This window comes from Myxine glutinosa, chromosome 6, assembly GCF_964187855.1.
Source record: "Myxine glutinosa chromosome 6, kmMyxGlut1.1, whole genome shotgun sequence".
NCBI lineage: Eukaryota > Metazoa > Chordata > Myxini > Myxiniformes > Myxinidae > Myxine > Myxine glutinosa.
The window spans coordinates 39456376-39463039 of NC_136266.1; positions in this window are offsets into that span (position 1 = coordinate 39456376).

The following is a 6664-nucleotide window of genomic DNA, read 5'->3' on the forward strand; positions in this document are numbered from 1 at the left end:
CTATAGTAATTAAATTTGTGTTGCCAACAATCACTATATACATCCTCAACATATTGTTACAGATACGACTTTGATGGTATGGTGGGCCGAGCGGGATGGCCGCCGTATCCGTACAAGTTACCCGATTGTACTCGAACGTCGACGAAGCCGCGCTATGCTGGCTCAATAAGAAAAAGAAGACACCCGGCTGGATTATAATGACACAATACGACACCAGGGGTTCAGTTCTCAAGTATATTCGTACGGAAAAAGGTTAGATTACAGGGACAAGAGGGAAACATAGGAAGGTGGGCACTTAGACACAACCTTATATTAACCCTAGACAGACCACAGATAAACGGGACAACGCTGACTCACACGGGATTTGATGGCAAGGAAAGCGGCAGTCGATGGCTCAGGTGCACCTGGCTCCGGGACAGAATCACGTACGGTGGTGTCCAGCAGATGCGGGGAGGTCGCTCAGCGCTCGTGGGTCGCGACTTTTGTGGAGATGCCGGGGAGGTCGCTCAGCGCTCGGGAGGGTGGCGTCTTGTCCTTCCAAGCTCGGGGCGCATCTCACGTCACGTCCGGCGCGGGGCCGCGTATATCCGGCGGGGAGTCACGCCCTCGCTCGTTAGCTCCGCCCCATATGGCATCGGCCCATGGCTTCTCATTGGGTGCGGGGGTTACCGGCTCCGCCCTTGACGAGGGGCCGACAGGGAGCCCCCTTCTGGGTAACCCCGTCGAGCACATGTTCAATGGCGGCCAACCGAGCCGGAGTGAGGACGCAAAGCCGCTGTTGTTGTGGTTGTTGTTGGAGCTTGAGATGATGGGAAGAGATGCGGGGAGGTATGGGAAGGTCCTAAACTCCTACTGGTGCCATATCATCACATTCTGGTGCAACGAAGAGTCATAATTAATGGAAACAAGTCCTTAACTGACATAGATTAAGAATAACTAGCAAGATGTCCTATAATTGTCTACGTGTGGTGCGGGGGACCTGGGCACGACATTTAATGGGGGAATGAAGGGGAAGATCGGCTCTAATGGGTGTTGTTTACAGACAATGGGACTAGGGAATGGGGTAAGGGGAGAGTTGGGGAGTATCGGAGAAGATAGGGGAATATTTACAAGCGGATATGGAGGTCAAATTCCATATTCGCAACATTGCACCCTTCTCTACCCTCGGGGCGTCCCGACCCGATAAATTTTTACCTACTTTAGTGTGGCACGCAATGTAGTTCCCTCTACTATTAACTCTACCCTGAGTGCGACAGTTTTATAGATATTCCCAAATGAGTAAATATGTCCCCCTGCGACGTTGCACCCTTCTCCTCTCAGAAACACACCCACAGGATAACCGAATCCGGAAAGAATCCTCAAACTAAACATACAGCCGGTAGGGAGCATTATTTACAAGACTACGCTGATATTTACACTACGATCCAGGACCTGTCTTTGGAGGAACACATGCAGATGTTATGCATAGAGAGAGCGCGCTTGCCAACATCGATACACCAACCCACGAGTGCTCTGTGGCCGACGGCCTTTAATAACGTGCAGAGCACCCTTCCCGAGCATCAACAGCACCACCCCACCACCAATCGGTGCAGTCACCATTGTTCATTGGAATAAAAATAAATTCGACAACCCCTAACCCTGCAGGTGTCTCTTGCTCTTCTTGTGGTGCACTTGGTGTCAACTAAAAGTGGTTCACCTGTATGGCATAGGTGCCACGTTGACCCATAGGTCCATCCACGGGTGGTGCTTGGCCGCAAAAGAACTACGGTCCATTGTGGGTGGCCACCAACATTGCGGTCCATATGGTGTATCGATCCAGGCAGCAAGCAGCGAAAGTGCAGGCCCACAACTGCGTAGCCAGCACCTCTCTTTCCTCTCTCTCTACCCCAAAGCCAGATCCTCGGAGGTGGGAGATAAAAGAAGAAACAAGTGAGTAAGGTGGTAAGGGCGCAAAAGTGCACGCAATACAAGATGATGCACACTGGGGGCACATGGGAACCAGGTGAGACAGGTACGTTCCTATCGTACGCCCCCCCCCCACCAGGTAACCTACATGGCCCCTCCCTTACCCCTTACTGTATCCACAAAACACAACACTACCCATAAACATCTACTTTACAAATCAACAAACATCCCTACTGTCTTCCCCGTTCCTCCCATAAACCAAATTCGTCTTCTCTCCCTCCTAACCAATCAAATTTGCCATTTTCAACTCTCATCAAAATTTGCCATCTCCAACTGAACATCAAAATTTGCCATCACCAATTCATCATCAGTCCCTCCTAGGGACGGAGAGATGGAATCACTCCAATGTCTCATCCACGTCGTGATGCGTCTCACAAATCCACACAGCGATTCATCTCCTGCAACAAAACAAAGAAAACACAGGTGTGGAGTCATCATCATCACCACAGGTAAGTGGCTGCGTATGGTGCGACAGGTTCATCAATCCTAACTATCTCCTAAATGACTTTAACAACTTTACACTACCCGGGGTCTTTCTCCGGCCAAACCATTGGCCCTCTTACACTATGGGTTCTAAAAACCAATTCCCATTGGCCAAACTGTGGTGCTCTTCAATTTGGGGTCTCACTCCCCCGATTCATCTCCCGGTGCCCTCGCACAATTTCTGGGCTGTGGCGTGTACCTCTCCCAGTGGGTCTACCCACCTGCACACCTCCACCACTGCAGTTGCCTCCGAGCTTACCTGCTCCTCACCCTAACCTAACTACCTGGGGAAGGCCCTCTGGCTCTCTCCCCACTCCGTGCCCTCTCTGGCACTGGGCTGCCCGATCCACACCCGGGATCCTCAGGCACCCACTCACAACTACCGGCTCCCAGAGCCCACCTGCGGCCTCACCTGGCCGACATCCTCACAGTGGTGGAGTGCCCAACCAACTACACACACTAACAGGCTACACGCCCAGCCATTTCCACAACACTAATGCACCCATTCACAACACCATTCTGCAACCGCACCACAAATGCCAATATCCAACCACAATTTACCTGCACCCTCTACCTAACACTTACACTACCCGCCCCGGGTGCTCGTGAAAGGGGTCCACTCTTCCCCCATCCACACCTTCGCACCATGCACACCACTCCGTACCACTCACTCCAACTCTCTCCACACACCTGTACTTGCACACCTGTGCTCTCACACCTGGTGCCACCTGCACCCTTCTCTCCCCAAGCGCATTCGCGCTGATCCACACACTCACTACTCATACACTGCTCCACACACCTGTCCAGTTGCACACCTGTGCAATCACACCTGTTCAATTCTCACACACACGGCATCATCTCAGCTAACTACTCCCTTCTGAAACTTGCGCTTCCCAGTCGTCCCTTTAAACTATTGCGCTCCCTCGTCATTATCATCCATACTAATCTACCTGCGTCCCCACTACAGGTATCAGTCACTAACTAATCTTAACGTTACCTACTGTCATCTTCTCTAGATCCCTACACACAATATCCTAACCCACCCGGGCTAGTTTTCACTGCCATACACCCCATAAGCTATTGCTCCTTTGCCCCCCTATGGGAAGGGTGGCAGGGATGCCAACCTTACCCACCGGGCCCATCGCTCACTACCAATTTTGCACATCAAATTTCAACAAATTAAAAATTTGCCAATCACTACCCATCATCTGCCAATCACTACTGCCAATCCCTTGCCAATCATCAAATTTTGTTTTTCTCTAATTTTGGGTCCAAAACACTAACCTCATCACCCAGTCTACTCACTAATGCCTCTCGGTGCGCCAATTCCTGTCCAAAGCCCGGCTTCGTAAAGCCAAGCAATGGATGCTGGTTGTTTTGTGCCAGCGGCTGGATGCGTCCGGCACTCGGTGCAGGGACGGGGGCTTACCCGTGCCGAGATCCCACGCACCACCTCGGCGTGGAGCCATCCAATGCCCCGATCTCGACCTGCCGGCACGTCTCACCACAAAGTGGTCGCCATGACGACCCTTTCTATCGGGCTGCCAGCTCCGCCTAGTGGAGCCTGGACGCGGCCGTTCAAAGCGAGGCCCAGCACGCACCGAGGGCCCGACTCGGCTATAAGTCGTTCTAAACTCTACCCCGTCTAACGTCGATGCTTCACCTGCATGCTTACATCCCGCAGCCCGTTCCTTGCTCACACATCCAGCCGTTTCCATGCCCCTCGTACCGTTCCTTACACACCCAGGTACACCCATTCCACTCACCGCCTTGGTCACACACCTGACCACCGAACACTTTGGCACACACTCGTTGGTAGCACACCTCACCAATACACCTCTTCGCGCCCCCTCCTCGGTCACCTCCTCTGTGACAATCACAGGTGTGCTCTCATTCGCACACCCAACCACGTGCCTCACCACCAACTCCAGCGTGCATTCCCACTCACGCTCTACCATTCCAGGTGTGCATCCTTCCATCCCAGGTGTACATCCTCGCTCACCTGTCACAACTAACTCACGCTCCATGTCACTCTCACTACTTTCACCTCCATTCCTGACAGCGCACTCACCCTTACTCTTGACAGCACACTCTTTCCTCATGCACCTGTCCGTCACACACCTTTCTCGCGCACACTCTCCCGTTACACCCTCTGTAACACTCACCACAGCTGTGCATTCTTCCTTGCCTTTGACAGCGCACTCTTTCCCCATGCACCTGTCCGTCACACACCTTCCTCGCGCACACTCTCCCGTCACATCCTCTGTAACACTCACCACACCGCGCTTCCATGTGCTCCCTCGCACACGCGCTACGACCGACTCACTCTCGCCAGCACCCTCACTACTCCTTGGCACGCACTTTTTCCTCACACACCCCAGAGTCGGACTTTCTTGCACACCTCCTCTTTCGCACACCAGACCTGTCGCACACTTCACCAACGGCCTCTCACGAACACCCGGGTCTATCTCGACCCCCAAGCTTCTTAAATCCCCTGGCGCATCATACGCACGACCATATTGGTCACCACTTACACCGGGTCCTCTTTCTCTTCGCTTCTCCTCCATCACCTGCGAATCCCTCATCCGGTTAATGAGCACATCATCACGATCCGAACACAGACTTTGGACCAATTCTTTTACTTCCTCCTTTATCTCTTTCTTATCCTCTCTCCGTCGCTTCTTAATTTCGCTCACCCCTTCTTCCACTTCCTCTAATTTTTGCTTCATCTCCTTCATCTCTTCGTGCGCCCCTTTAAGTTCTTCCTCTAACTCCACTTTATTTTTTTCTATGTGCTCCCGCACCTCCCGCTCTTTAACCTCCATTACCTCTACCACCTTGTCCATTTTCCTCGTCAGGTCCTCATGTACCGTCTGGCACTCTTTTTTAATTACCCCTACGTCCTTTTTCATCTCCTTCTGTGTCGATTTTAAACCCTCTATTACCGCTGTGTTCTTCTTTACCTGGTCCCCCAACTCCTTTTGTCCCACTGTCAGTTGTTCTACTCCCAGCGTCAACTCCTCTATACCACCCTGCAATTTTACAGTCCCCTTTCTCACCTCTTTCTCCATGCGCTCCTTACAGTGCCTCACCTCCTCGCGCACTCCTCCGACCTCCTCACTCACTCCTCTTCGGATCTCCTCTCCCATCACTTGCATCTCCTGCCCAGATGCCACCCTCATCTGCTCCATTTCCTCCCTGTGAGCATCCAGTTTGGTTTCTACCCCCATTCTGACCCCCTCTATCTGCTGCCCCATTTGGTTAACTTCCCTTTCCGCTTGGTCCCTCATGTCCCTCAATTTGCCTTCCATGGTGTTTTCTAACCCCTCTAACCCTTTTTGCATCCCTTCCATTTGATTCTCTTGAGCGGCCATTCTGTTTTCTACCCCCGTTAACCCAGTTTTCACTCCCTCTATCTGATTCTCCTGGGCAGCCATTCTATTTTCTACCCCCTCTAACCCATTTCTCACCTCTTTTATCCCATTGTCTAACCCCTCAAAATTTTTGTCTAACTTCCCAATTTTCTTGTCTAACTCCTCAAAATTATTGTCTAACTTCTCACCGGTACCCCTCGCTTCGTCCCTCATTACCCCCATTTGGTTTCCCATTACCCCCATTTGGCCCTCCAATCGCTCACCCTGAGCATCCATCCGGTTCCCCATTACCCCCAATTGGTTACTCTGCAGTTTGAGGGACGCCTGCATTTGCGCCATAAATTGCTCCATGAGGACCTGCATCTGGGCCATCCCTCCCACTTGTGCAGCGGGTGCGGCCCACGTAGCTATGTGCGAGGCGCCATTTCGCGCGTCTGCTACCCCCGCTGTTTCGCTCTCCTCACGTGTCTCAATTTGGTCCTGGACCGACCCTGCTTCACTCTCCCCTACCGGACCCCAGCCGTCTTGATCCGCCATAGCGCGACTTTCAAAATTCGAGTTTCGTAAAACAAATTCGAAATTTCGCCGTTATACTTTCGTCGAGCGCAGTACCCGCGCTCCGGATCGATTTTGTCGAGCGCCGTACGCGCTCCGGATCGATTTTGTCGAGCGCAGTACGCGCTCCGGATCGATTTTCCCTCCCAAAATTTGGGCCTAACTAATTTAGTCCCGGGTCCGAATCTCACTCCTCGACACCAATTGTTACAGATACGACTTTGATGGTATGGTGGGCCGAGCGGGATGGCCGCCGTATCCGTACAAGTTACCCGATTGTACTCGAA